At 42.6% G+C, this 15,582-nt stretch overlaps 1 long non-coding RNA gene across 1 annotated transcript in view; it reads right to left on the reverse strand.

Moving 5' to 3' along the window:
• The window catches only part of LOC141113000 (uncharacterized), a 72,210-nt gene that overhangs the window by 29,374 nt on the left and 27,254 nt on the right, over positions 1-15,582 (reverse strand). Inside the window, exon 2 of the long non-coding RNA XR_012236691.1 lies at positions 14,024-14,156. This is a non-coding gene — a long non-coding RNA (uncharacterized lncRNA). The remainder of the gene's footprint in view (positions 1-14,023; positions 14,157-15,582) is intronic.

The following is a 15,582-nucleotide window of genomic DNA, read 5'->3' on the forward strand; positions in this document are numbered from 1 at the left end:
TGGTGACACTAGTTAGGGGCCCAGCCCACCCAAGTGCAGTATCGATTGATCACTGTCACTTACAAAACGCTAAACGCATAACTGCAGCATTCGCAGAGGCAGGCCTGATCCCTGTGATCGCTAACAGTTTTTTTGATAGCGTTTTGGTGAACTGGCAAGCACCAGCGGCCTAGTACACCCTGGTTGTAGTCAAACCAGCACTGCAGTAACACTTGGTGACGTGGCGAGTTCCATAAGTGCAGTTCAAGCTGGTGAGGTGGCAAGCACAAGTAGTGACCAAGAAGAAGACAATCGCCAATCCTAATTGGGAACCCACCACTTCTGCAGCACCCATACTTCCCCCATTCACATCCCCAAACAAATGCAGTCGGCTGCATGAGAGGCATTTTCTTTATGTCCTCCCTAAGTACCCCTACCCAACGAACCCCCCAAAAAAGATGTTGTGTCTGCAGCAAGCGCTGATATAGGCGTGACACCTGCTATTATTGTCCCTTCTGTCCTGACAATCCTGGTCTTTGCATTGGTGAATGTTTTGAACGCTACCATACACTAGTTGAGTATTAGCGTAGGGTACAGCATTGCACAGACTAGGCACACTTTCACAGGGTCTCCCGAGATGCCATCGCATTTTGAGAGACCCAAACCTTGAACTGATTACAGTTCTAAAAGTTACAGTTACAAAAAAAAATGTAAAAAAAAAAAAAAAAAAAAACACAAAAAAATATATGAAATAAAAAAACAAAAATAGTTGTCGTTTTATTGTTCTCTCTCTCGCTATTCTCTCTATTGTTCTGCTCTTTTTTACTGTATTCTATTCTGCAATGTTTTATTGTTATTATGTTTTATCATGTTTGCTTTTCAGGTATGCAATTTTTTATACTTTACTGTTTACTGTTTTTTATTGTTAACCATTTTTTTGTTTTCAGGTACGCCAATCAGCTGCAGCGCAGATTTATTTATCTTGACAGCAACAGCGTTTGCTCCCACGATATATAAAGCCGTGACTCCAGTGGAGGTGATATATGCCGAAGCATGGGGGCAGCAGGGGCGGAGGAGCGATTTGCTCCAAACTTTTGGGGTGGATGCCCCCATGCTTCGGCATATATAAACAGTGCATGTATGCCCATCATTAGAAGTGGGTGGATGAAGGGAGGTATTCTAATGGTGGGCATACCCACCAATCAATCTCTTTTTTTTGTTCAGCCCACAGGCTGCATGAAAAAAAAGATTACAATATATGCTCAACAAGGACCAGCAACGTACTGGTATGTTGCTGGACTTTGAGTGGTTATACCAGAATGATGCCTGCAGGTTTAGGTATAATCTTGGTATCATTCTTTTCAGCCAGCGGTCGGCATTCATGTAAAAGCAATCCTAGTGGCTAATTAGCCTCTAGACTGCTTTTACAAGCAGTGGGAGGGAATGTCCCCCCTCCCACCATCTTCCATGTTTTTCTCTCCTAACCCAACAGGGAACCTCAGAATGCAGCTGGTGATTCCGCCAGCTGACCATAGAGCTGATCAGAGACCAGAATGGCTCCAATCATCTCTATGGCCTAAGAAACCGGAAGCTACGAGTATTTCATGACTTAGATTTTGCTGGATGTAAACAGCGCCATTGGGAAATTGGGAAAGCATTTTATCACACTGATCTTGGTGTGGTCAGATGCTTTGAGGGCAGAGGAGAGATCTAGTGTCAAAAAAGAGGACCTGTCACTACCTATTGCTATCATAGGGGATATTTACATTCCCTGACATAACAATAAAAATGCTAAAAAAAAAAAAAAAATGAAAGGAACAGTTTAAAAATAAGATAAAAAAGCAAAAAAAAAATAATAAAGAAAAAAAAAAAAAAAAAAGCACCCCTGTCCCCCCTGCTCTTGCGCAAAGGCGAACGCAAGCGTTGGTCTGGCGTCAAATGTAAACAGCAATTGCACCATGCATGTGAGGTATCACCGCGAAGGTCAGATTGAGGGCAGTAATTTTAGCAGTAGTCCTTCTCTGTAAATCTAAAGCGGTAAAATGTATGTAGTTTGTCGTCACTGCACGTTTGTGTGCAATTTTAAAGTATGTCATGTCCCCAAACACTTTTATGACAATAACTTACATATAAGCCTTTAAAAGTAGCACTTTTGATTTTTCATGTTTGTGTCCCATAGACTTTAACAGTGTTCGTGTGCTCTTCCAAATTTTTCACCTCTTCGGTATGTTCTTGTGCGAACCGAACCGGGGGGTGTTCAGCTCATCCCTAATACCCACAAATACAGCAGGGTTAAGAGGCTGACATTGGAGCAATTTGTGAAATAAAGTAACTATGCCTGCTGTGCATCCCTTAGCTAGGGCTCCCACTGCAGTGCTGACTCATGATTTTTGCTTTAGGCACATGTGGTTTTTGGGAGTGTGTCTCCTGAAGCAGAGTCAAATTTGCTTTTAGAACCTTTTCTTGGCAATCTGAGACTTTTAAAATTCCAGGTTTCAATGCATATATGGCATAATTAAGAGCAGAATAGGGTAGTAGTCATATGGTATCGGTGAACTACTGTGCTGGGGGGGGGAGTGGTGTCCCAGTTCCAACAACAGTTTACCCCAATGAATGAGTATATTGGTAAAAAGGAATAAAGCAGGCTAGATGATGTCCTTGGGAATACCTGTGAATATCTCTGGGGGAGAGGTTGGCTGGCAGCAAGTCATAGAACACAGAGAATGGAACAATAAACCAGAACAGGAGGAAACAGCGGTAAATATCAATAGAAGCAGTGTTTACGGCCTCCCTTTTTCTTCCAAAAGACAAATGGTAAAGGAAATTGATGAAAGTGGTCTCATCTGTAATTTAAATCACTGACACCTGTCTTTGGGAAGTCACTGCGGGAGCAATCATCCAGGCCTGCCATTTTGTGCTGTGGTCATCTGTGGAAACAATTCTTAGATACAGCCCAATCAATGCAATGGTTTAGTGAGAAATCAGTCCATTGAGGTTTCTTCTGTGATGCCAGACATTTGTAGATTTGTTGTCCAGGGACAAACCATGTGCTGAGTGTGAAGGAGGGGGTGGAAAAGCTGAGCTTCAACACACGCGGCTTAGGTGGGGGAATTGGAAGTGTATCACTCATTGACTATCTTTATATATGTTAATTTAATACCTACTAATCAAGTCAGTCTAAATTTGAAGAAAGGTTTTTACTATTTGAAATATTTTAGCTGTAGTATAAGCTAGTATTTTTTATATTCATTCAATGTAGGTTCATAATACTAATTATTTAGTTCCCCATTGTGTGTACACACAATTGTATGATTTGAGTTTTCATCAACTAACATGTTATGTAGAGATTGCTGATCCCCAGCAACCCTCAGCAATAGACGCATTCCCAGCCACAGACCAACCAATCTCTGAGATGACAACGAAGAACATGCTCATCTCACTGAAGCACACTCTGTATACAGATCTGTCTGCCTCAGTATCCTCCTTAGCTACTGTAGTACATGCACAAGACCAGCGTTTATTACACGTAGAAACCAAAATGGCAGATCTCTACACTGCGCACAATGAGCTGATTGACATATATACAGAACAGGAGGATGAATTACACTTTAATTAAACTTAAACTGGCAGATTTAGCAGACCGTTCCCGTTGGAACTTTTCTCTAACACTACCCACACAAATCCTAGCTATCTCAGCACACCAAAGATTCAGAATATTATACATACCTGGGGGGTGCGTGGCTTGCACGTGATCAAGATGGCCACCTAAGCCAACAGCTCTGACAGGAATCCGGGGACAGAGCGACTTAACCAGAGGTATACTGCTCATCGAGAGCCTTAAGGGAGCTCCACAGCACGGCAGGAGCCCGATCAATGCAGTCCTGCAAACGGAAGGAGGAACGACAGCCCAAGAAGCTCACAGACTTCTTTACCATGCCAGCAAAAGACAGAGAGGCCTGGCAAGATTGCGCCAACAGGGATCGATCACAGGCCTCATCCTCCTACACTGATCTCCCTGATGACAATCCTGGATCATGGGAGGTAGAAACTGGTCAACATCACACCCAAAGATCACCTCCTCACAGCCCGGAGCCTAAAAGCCCAGCAAAGGTGCGGATGCGCATGGATCCAGCGGCACAGGCCTCAAGCACTGTGAACTCTGTTTCCTATCCGGACCAAGTAGGCCTAAACATCCCATCCTCAATTGCAAACTAACCCACGTCTGGCCAACCAGTCCTATATACAACGATGAAGGACATGCTCCTCTCCCTACAAACGTCCTTAATGCTAAACGTATCCACCATGATTGGCAACTTTACTTCTGAAATGCAGGGACTAGGGGAGAGAGTACAACATATTGAACATAAAATGGATGCCTGCACCTCCACTGTAAACGACCACATAGATGCTTACAAAGATCAATCTGATGCTTACAAAGATCAATCTTGGATAAAAGCGAAGCTCGCGGACCTCGAGGACCGCTCGAGGAGAAATAATGTTAAGCTTAGGGGGTCCCAGAGTCGATTTCCCCAATCGCTCTACAGAAATATGCAGGTGACATGATTGCCTAACTGCTACCCGAGGTATCGCCGATCGAACGAATCATCGATCGTATACACCGCATACCAAAACCTAAACATCTCGAGGCATCAATTCCCAGAGATGTACTGATGAAAATCCACTTCTTCCCCACAAAAGAGAAACTGCTGGCAAAGGCCAGATCAGCTCCTGAACTCCCAGCTCCATACACTGGGATACACGTATATGCTGATCTCTCCCAATATACTCTCGCCATGTGACGTCAGATGAAAATGATCACTAAAGCCCTTAACAACCACAAACTCCCATACAAATGGTGGCACCCAGCCACTGTAGTGATCACCAAGAATGGGACGGCACACACGGTATCCAATCCTAAAGATGGCCTACAGCTCCTGCAATTCTGGCGAATAACCCTGAGCCCCCTAACATTGAGATGAAATCGTCTGCTGGACCTCAGAAGTCAGGACACCAGCACAAAGAATTTCACAACTCCAGAGGAAAATGAGTTTCCCCACTGCAATTCACTTCAACTGCAACTTATATCCCCAGTCCTACGTCTAGGATGACACCATTTCTGAACTATACCCCCACATTTGGTCAGTATTGCCCAATCCATGTACTGACTCTTGAGTTATGGTTAAACATTTTTATCGTTCTCAATTTTTGTTTTTATTTTCTCTACCCACAACTGTGGGACACAGTGCCTGCTAGATTACCAGCAACACAGCCCATCTACTACCCAGGGTAAGAGAAGGGACCTGATATGGTCTAAACACATCGCATCTGTGCTATAATTTCTCTCTTTCTCTCCTTACCACCACAGACTATACAGGGCGCACCCACTACCTTTTTCAAGCCTCCTGAAACCCCAGGTCGCCTACAGGACTCCACCATCCGGTAACCTACTGAGAAGCAAAACGCGGACCGCCTACAGTGAGTTTTTCTTTAACACAGTCATATTAACATCCACAACTCATAATGACTATAAACGTATTGACCATTAATTCCAAAGGCCTGAACCATCCGGCCAAGAGAGCCTCCTTATGGAAAACGGCACTATCACATGGCAGAGACATCTTATGCGTCCAAGAAATGCACTTCTCCCAGGAGGCTACCCCTTATTGCCAACATAAGGCGTTCCCACACATCTACAAAGCATGTTACTCATGGAAGCAAAGAGGAGTGCTAATTGCTATTAGGGATACTGTGTCTTTCCAACTACACAACTGTTCACTAGATCCAGAAGGACGATTTATATTAAGATGTACCATAAATAACGTTGCATATACTATAGCAACCGTATATGCCCCGAACCACAGACAAATGCAATTCCTCAAATCTACCCTAAAGGCAATAAAAGAAATACAATAGGGACTACTGCTAATATGCAGAGACATTAATTTAGTTCCAGACAACAAGATGGACTCCTCTTCTGGACCCAACAGATTTACATCTCCACTAAACTCTTTTTTCACAGCCAATGACCTAAACGATACTTGGAGGTGTTGTCACACGGCTGAAAGGGACTATACCTACCTTTCCCCACGTCACAACACACACTCTCGCATAGATCTGTTTGTCGCAGACAAGTGATTATTGCAAAATATCCATGATTCCCAAATCCACACCATCACCTGGTCAGACCACACACATGTTAGCATTAAAATTACAAATAAAACATCCAACCCCAACTCTTACATTTGGCGGGTAAACAACTCTCTCCTTCAACACCCACCCAATGTCACGTATCTGTCCTAAAAATTGGAAGAATTCTTCCTCAATAACACTGGTTCAGTGGCTGACCCGGCGGTCCTGTGGAATGCTCACAAATCCTACATGAGAGGATTCTTTATTCAACTTGGTTTCACAATGAAAAAAAGGAGGATGCAGACGTTGGAAGAACTGACTGCAAAAATAGCTGCAGTGGATCTTCAAAACAAAACAAACTCCTCACCTTTGCTACAAACCCAAATTCTCAAATTGCGCCATGAGCTTCGCTCGCTGCTACTAGAGGGTTTTGAATTGAACCTTAGGAAACTAAAGACTAGATCTTATGTAACAAACAATAAAGCAGGAAAAGCTATGGCCCGCCGTATCAAGGGGCAAAGACTAAAAGCCAGAATTGCTTATCTACTCCATCCTATTACCAAAGACAAAATCATTAATCCTCAAGCCATAGCTGATGCTTTCAGCTCCTATTATAGCGACCTATACAACCTTAAGACAGACAGCAATACTCATCAACCCACACAGGAAGAGATGCAATTCTTCCTCAATCATATTAATCTTCCCTCATTATTGACTGACCAATTGTCGTCCCTGAATAATCCCTTCACAGAATCCGAACTACAATTGGCTATTGAAAATGTACCTTATTCCAAATCCCCTGGGCCAGACGGATTTACCGGGCAATTCTTTAAAGTGTTCAATACAACACTGACCCCACATCTTTGCAGACTATTCAACCACTCTGCTTACTCCTCCTCCTTTCCCTCCGAAATGTTATCTGCACTTGTGATCACCTTACCTAAACCTGGCTAACACCCCCCAGAACTTCCGCCCTATATCACTACTAAACCTAGTTCTCAAATTATATGCCAAACTGCTGGCAAATAGACTTATAGACATCCTTCCATCTCTACACAGACCAAACAGGTTTCACCAAAGGGCGGCAGCCAGAAGACTGATCAATATTATACATCACTCTAACTCAACAGGAACGCCTTCTCTGCTTCTATCTTTAGACGCAGAGAAGGCGTTCGACAGGGTAAACTGGAAATACCTATCCATGATACTCCAAAAATTTGGCTTTGAATGACATATCCTCCAGGCCATATTAGCCCTTTACACTACTCCATCAGCAAGGGTATATACCTCTAATCTCCTATCAACTCCATTCCACATCACTTATGGAACGAGGCAAGGATGCCCTCTATCCCCCTAATTTTTAATCTAGTAATGGAACCCCTAGCTGAGCATATTAGGACTAATACCAAAATCACAGGCATCACCATAGGAAATACAGAGCACAAAATAAGCCTATTTGCGGATGACATAATCCTAATGCTATCTAACCCATCATCCTCCCTTCCAGAAGTTCAGAAGCTCCTAACCTGGTTTGGAGAAGTCTCCTACTATAAAACCAACCCAACAAAATCTTACATTCTTGATTTAGGAATGGACGCAGTAATAAATCACCTTTTACAACAGCAGTTCCCATACACTTGGGCATATACAAATATACCCTACTTAGCTATTCAACTTACAAGATCCACAAAATCTTTATTTTCACACAACTACCTGCCCATACAAGCTAAAATTCAAACTGACCTTCAAAATATGTCCAAACATGAGTTTTCATGGTGGGGCAGACTAGCTGCGTTCAAAATTATTCACCTCCCACAAATCCTCTACCTATTCAGAACTCTCCCTATCCCCATACCTTCCAGCTTCTTTAAATCCCTCCAAGCAAAGTTATCACATTATGTTTGGAATGGGAAGAAATCCAGATGCTCACATTCTAAACTTATCACGCATAGAATGTATGGTGGAATGGGTTACATAGACTTTCAAGATTACTTCTCAGCCTCTATTCTAACCCAGTTAAAGGAATGGTTCCTTCCCTCTCCAACAATTTGGGGATCCATTGAGTCCACATACAGCACCTATGGCCCAACAAAACTATGGCTATTTGCCACTCAGTTTGGAGCAAAGACTCCATCATATTTACCCCCAACCATGAAAATATCTATTGCAACATGGCTAAAACTACTGACCCACAAACATATGAACATGCCAAATATAACTTTGCAAATTCCTTTATCAGCTCTGAACTTCATTATAGACCAAATTTCCCTCACCTCCTGGAACAAAAAAGGAATAAAATTTCTACATAACCTGTACTCCAGTTGCTCACTCAAAACTTTTTCTACCATCCAGAAGGAATTCAACATTCCTCAAACAGACTTCTACCAATATCTACAAATCAAACATTGTCTACACAAAATACTAAACACACCCTATTTCATTCCCACATCGGCATGGTCCTTCCTGACATCTTCCACTCCACTCCGAAAGGGAATCACACTATTCTATAACATATTCCAACAAAAACAAACCTTTGTTAAATCTCCCTCTCGCATTCAATGGGAAACAGTTTTACAACAATCTTTCATACCGCTGCAATGGTACAAAGCATGTAAAATCACCCAAAAAGCTTCGAGTTGCTCCACTTTGTGGGATCTATCGATTAAAATTACTCTTCGATGGTACTACACTCCTGCCTCGCTGTCAAAATTTAACCCCCAACTCCCAGATAGATGTTGGAGGCATTGCGATTTTCGTGGTGACCTCTTACATGTCCTATGCAGCTGCCCTAAACTGCTCTTATACTGGAGGAAGGTATTTGACATCATCTCTGACATTGCTCGACAACAGGTCCTACCGAACTCAGCCTTGGCAATCCTATCTCTAGGAATAGAGCGATTTCCTCCCACCTTGCAACACACAATTTCTCACTTACTTCTAGCAGTGAGATTAACAATTACCAGAAAATGGAAAAATACTATTCCTCCCACATTAGCTGAATTAATAGACTTAATACACCTACATTACACATATGAACGGATGATGGCGTCCTCCTCAGGACATCTCCACATCTCCCTTAACCACTGGTTGCCTTGGATATCCTGGTACACAAACACTGATTTGATACTTTCTTCTTAAAAGTATATAACCAACTCATGATTCACAATGGGATGGCCGCGCTCCCTCTCAGACACAGATTGCTCCCATAGGGATGTCCGGGGGGAGAAGGGCCAGCTCAGCTACTACTGGCCAGCTCTTCCATCCTCCGAGATGGAAGGTGGAAACGTACTCAAAACAACTGACTTATAGACTAGACATATATGTTTGTTGCAATGTTTCCCCGCAATGTTGGGTATACCTTATATATCTTATCTTGTTTACGTTATTGTGTAACTGATATACAACAGATATGTTTTTTTTATTTCTGTCTTTTATTTGGATGTTATTGTACTGAAATACCAATAAAAATCTATTGAAACAAACAAAAAAAAAGGATTATTATACATACCTGAAGCACAACATGCCTATCAAGATCGTCTCTCTAAACGTCAGAGGCTTAAATAGCCCACAGAAAAGAATGACGCTGCAAAAAGAAACTACGAAACAGCTGACATAATCTTTGTACAAGAGACGCACTTTGCTTCAGCAAAAACCCAGACAATCAAAATTAAAGGATATAACCAACTTTTTCTTGCCTCAGGCCCAAAAAAGAAAAACGGCATCCTAATAGCGATTAAATACAGCCTCCAGTTCAAACTTCACCAATCTTACGAAGACCCCCATGGTCGCTATCTAATTTTGATTTGTGATATAGGACAGCCCACCTACACCCTGGTCAATCTATATGGGCCAAATACTAAACAACTCGACTGTATAGAAAACTTAAAAACATGCGAAGAAGATGCCTTATCCTAGGGGGGCGATTTCAACATAGTTGGGGACCCCTCCATGGACACTTCTACACACAAACAATGGCAGCGAGAGGCACTAAACCCCTTTCTTAAAACAACAGACCTCTTTGATGTATGAAGATGCCAGCATGGGTCCAAAAAAAGACTACACGTACTTCTCCCCTTCACAGATGACCTACTCACACTTAGATATGTTTGTGGTCGACAAATGGACTCTACAAATTATCAAGAGCTCTGAGATCGATATAATTTCCTGGTTGGACCACGCCCCAATATCTATCAATATCTTCTATAACCTAATTTTGGGGTGTGCAGCTCTTTTTAATCTCTTTTATATGTGTCCTTCCTTTATTGTAGCCCCAATATCTATAACCATGGATGATCACCGAAGAGGTCCTCCACGAATATGGAGACTTCACCCCACCCTACTAGCGGACAAAGAAATTTGTCAAGAACTCATTCAAGAGCATTATGCCTTCTTCGAACTGAACGCTCTGCCTAACACTAATACCTTTACACTTTGATCAACGTACAAGGCCTATATGCGTGGAAATCTTATTAAGCTAAATAAGAGACTGAAGAACCAGAGGAACAGACAAATTGATGAGATCATGCTACAAATTGAAAATTTAGAGAAACAAAACAAAACAAAACCCATCCTTCTCACAAACTATCCAGTGAACTCCTAGAGCTGAGACAGACACTCAGGTCATTACTCCTGTACAAATATGAAAACAACCTTAAATACACTAAAGCCAACCATTACGCACTCGGTAACAAACCAGGAGCTCTATTGGCTCGAACAGTCAAAGTGCAACGTTTGAAAACTAAAATGTCCTTTCTCTTCCACCCCACCTCTAGACAACTCCTAACAGACCCGCAAGACATTGCAAATGCCTTTAGCGAATATTACTCCTCTTTATATAATTTAAAAATGACCCATTGATGCAGCAACCATCTGAATCTGCTATTCAAGAATTTTTAAGTTCTATAACCCTACCCACTATCTCAGCACACCCAACTTGAGTCTCTGTCTCAGCCCTTCGCCATAGAGGAAATAACCAAAGCTATCAAAGAACTACCTCTACATAAGTCACCTGGAGAAGATTTTTCAAATGAATTTTATAAGCAATTTAAAGATATACTAGCACCCCAATTAATGACCCTCTTCAACTATGCCCGTTCCTCTTGGTCCCTACCAATAGACTTGCTACGTTCAACTATTGTAACCATACAGAAACCAGACAAAGATCCTTCATCAACTGAAAACTACAGGCCAATTTCTCTCTTAAACACTGACATAAAAATACTAGCCAAGGTCCTTGCCAAAAGATTAATTGCATACCTCCCATCTTTAGTTTATTCCAGGCCCCCAGGCACCGGATGCCACGAGAAGGGTATTGAATCTCATACACCATGCAACCCAAACACAAACGCCTTCTCTGCTCCCATCTCTGGATGCAGAGAAGGCGTTTGATAGAATATATTGGGGTTTTCTCAAAGAGGACCTAGTCAAATTTGGAATCACAGGATGGTTCCAAAATGCAATACTTTCTCTCTACTCTAATCCCTCAGCAAGAGTACTCACAGGAGGAGCCCTATACACCCCATTTACCATAACGAATGGCACACACCAGGGATGTTCCCTCTCTCCACTTATTTTTGCCTTGTTAATGGAACCCCTAGCGACCAAAATCAGAACTGATAGACAAATCTCAGGAATTAAAAGTGATAACACAGACCATAAAATACATTTATTCGCAGATGAGATGATACTAATCATTACTAATCCAAAGCAATCCCTCCAGAAGATACAAGAAATTATCCTTCAATTTAGCAAGGTCTCCTTTTATAAGCTCAATGTATCAAAATCTGTGATAATGCCCTTGTGCCTCCTCACACAATTAGAATCCCACCTTCGAAAATCGCTCCATTCACTTGGGTAAACAACTCTATCCCTTACCTAGGAATACAAATAGCACCCTCTCTAAAACAATTATTTACACTTAACTACCATAACTTTCTCCAAAATCTCCCTCAATTACTCCGCTCACTACGCTCAACAGGACTCTCCAAAATAGGTAGGATCTCTATCCTTAAGATGATAATACTACCAAAACTCTTGTACCTATTCCGCACACTAATACCCCTCCCTCAATCCTTCTTAACCTCCATCCAAAGGCAAATCTCAAAATTTATATGGGAAAAAGACCTCCTAGATGTGCGAACTACATCTTAACCAGACCGTATAAAAAGGGAGGAGTTGGCCTCCCCCCACATTAGCAGTTCCTATCATGCCTCCGTCTTAGACCAAATATACTACTGGTGGCACCCAACACCCGAAAAAATCTGGTCAATCATGGAAACTATCTCCCCAAAATAAATATCCCCTAGACACTCTCCTCCTAACAGCAGCAGGATGCCCTCCTCCAAAGCACGACACACCCCAATCAGTTACAGCCTCAATAACAACATGGAAAAAACTTTATCCAAACAAACCTCCAGCCCCCCTACCTGCTCTATACCTATCCCCCTTAGAGCCCTAACCAAACATCTCATGGACCTTAACCTCTCAACATGGCACAAACAAGGCATCACAAACATTTGCGACCTTGCCAACCACAAGTCGTTAAAATAATTTGAGATACCCAGGAAGCCCACCATGCTATTGGAGGAATTGCAGCAGCATAGGTTCCATAGCCCACATACTATGGTACTGTAAATCCCTTACTTCATTCTGGAGGCAAGTATTCACATTAATCTCTGCCTTCTACTCCTACCCCTGCATTAGCGCTGCTCCATGTAGGACTAGAAAAATATCCCTCAAACACCAGAACTGTCATAACACATCTCCTGCTAGCAGCTAAGCTAAATATCACTAGGTTATGGAAAACCACAGAAACACCATCCATAGCTAATACAATCACAGATCTCAATCAACAATGTGAATTGGAAAAGATAATAGCTAGGAAAAATTTGCAAATAAATACATTTTCTGTACAATGGCTGACACATCCAAAATGTAAAGTACACACGTGAAATGCTATGTAATAGACTGGTCTATAGCTTATGTTCTATGCTGATCTGAAAATTCCTCATTTGATGTGCTGGTGACCCCCCCTTAATCTGTATCCTCACTTCCCCCACTCCCCAGTTTACCCTCCCTCATTTCCCTCCCCACCCTTCACCACCTTCCCCCTCCCTCCCCCCATCCTACCCTTCCTATCTCCCATTTCCTCCCCGCCTGCTCCTTAATTTAAAATCTAAATTAAGGCAAATGTACCATTACATATGTTAACAAACATAACCATATTTGTTGCTTGTTAAAGCGGGATTCCGGCCAGCCAAATTTTTTTTTTAAGTCAGCAGCCAAAAACACTGTAGCTGCTGACTTTAAATAAGTACACTTACCTGTCCTGGGTGCCCGCGATGTCGGCCGCCCGAGGCCGACCCATCCCTCGGCTCTCGGGTCCCGGCACTGCCATCCTAACTAAGGGAAACAGGCAGTGGAGCCTTGCGGCTTCACTGCCAGTTTCCTACTGCGCAAGCGCGAGCGACGCTCTGTGAATGGCCCCGTGGTTTTCTGGGAACACACACAGTTCCCAGAAGGCAACGGGGCCGCTCACCGAGGAACAGGACACGCCGCGGAATAGGAAGAGGCAGATTAGGAAGACTGCCTAGCAACAAGGGTTCAGGTAAATTTAATTTTTTTTTTTTCAAATTTTTTTTTTAATTTTTTTTTAGGATTTTTGGTGCAAATTTTTTTTTCAGGGTGGCCCTCCACTTTAAGATTAAAACTAGACTCACATAAGGCGGATCCTCTGTTTTTGTAACAACTGAATTGTTTTATTACAGTTTTTGTATTCAAAAACTCAATAAAAATCTATTGAAATTAAGTGTCTTCTGAAAGAGGAACTTAACCTGGGATTGTTAAAAAAAAAAAAAAAGAAAAGTCAGCAGCTACGAATACTGTAGCTGTTGACTTTTAATAAACAGCTACTTACTAGTCCATGGAGTCCTGTGTTGTGTTCTCTTTAAGCATTTTTCAGATCCCTGGTGCAACCATCTTGGACTTGGAAGCTGATTGTGGCTTCTTGATGTCACATACCACAAATTCCTGTTAGAAAGTTACCCAATCTGCAAAAAGAAAAAAGAAAATGCGCAAATTGGTTAGGGGCTGTGGGAGGAAGGGAATAAGTGGCACCTCAATTTTGGGGTGAAGGTATGCGTTAGGGTTCTTGTCAGGACTGGGATCAGCACTAGGGATGAAGAAGCATTTAAATAAAGGAATTGTCAAAAACTGTCTCTTGTCATTTTTAACATTTTTGACAGTTTTTTAGTGAAATGGTAGGGGTACTTTTGTACCCCCTTACCATTTCACACGGGGGGGCCAGGATCTGGGGGTCCCCTTGTTAAAGGGGGCTTCCAGATTCCGATAAGCCCCCCACCCGCAGACCCCCACAACCACCGGCCAGGGTTGTGGGGATGAGGCCCTTGTCCTCATCAACATGGGGACAAGGTGTTTTGGGGGGCTACCCCAAAGTACCCTCCCAATGTTGAGGGCATGTGGCCTGGTACAGTTCAGGAGGGGGGCCGATCTCTTGTCCCCCCCTCTTTTCCTGCGGCCTGCCAGGTTGCGTGCTCGGATAAGGGTCTGGTATGGATTTTTGGGGGGACCCCACGCTGTTTTTTTTTTTTTTTTGGAGCGGGGTTCCCCTTAAAATCCATACCAGACCTGAAGGGTCTGGTATGGAATTTAGGGGGACCCCCACGTCATTTTTTTTTTTTTATTTTGGTTCGGGGTTCCCCTGTGGGGAATTCCCATGCCGTTTTTATCAATGAACTTCTATGTGTATTGTCGGACCGGCAATGCAATAGCTGCGAGTAGTTTTAAATGGCTTTTTTCCTTTGAAATGTCATTTTGCTGTCAGACTGTTCTAAACATGGGAAACATGCGCCCCTTTACAGGCATACTATAGACACCCCCCAGCTATGAAATTTAAAGGGATATTACACTTTTATTGTTTGACTTTAAGCATTATTAAAATCACTGCTCCTGAAAAAATGGCCGTTTTTAAAACTTTTTTTTGCATTGATCCATGTCCCCTGGGGCAGGACCCAGGTCCCCAAACACTTTTTATGGCAATAACTTGCATATAAGCCTTTAAAATTAGCACTTGTGATTTCTCCCATAGACTTTTAAAGGGTGTTCCGCGGCATTCGAATTTGCCGCGAACACCCCAAATTGTTCGCTGTTCGGCGAACTTGCAAACAGCCAATGTTCGAGTCGAACATGAGTTTGACTCAAACTCGAAGCTCATCCCTAATCAGCACCCATGACCTCTGCTGCATCCTTGCTAAGCCACCTGAGATGCTGGCTGCACAGCATCCTGTCTGAACACTTGGATAATCTTGATTTGTACCTTGTTTTTGGTGAACCTTGAACTCCTTGCTACTCCCATGAATTTACTATTAAGGCCATGCCGTTTCACTTCCTGTTTGCCAGATTATTGTGTTGTCTCCAGCCAATATCTTGCTTTCTTGTGTACCTGCATTTGTCCTT

The sequence above is a fragment of the Aquarana catesbeiana genome, linkage group LG11, assembly GCF_042186555.1.
Source record: "Aquarana catesbeiana isolate 2022-GZ linkage group LG11, ASM4218655v1, whole genome shotgun sequence".
Taxonomy (NCBI): domain Eukaryota; kingdom Metazoa; phylum Chordata; class Amphibia; order Anura; family Ranidae; genus Aquarana; species Aquarana catesbeiana.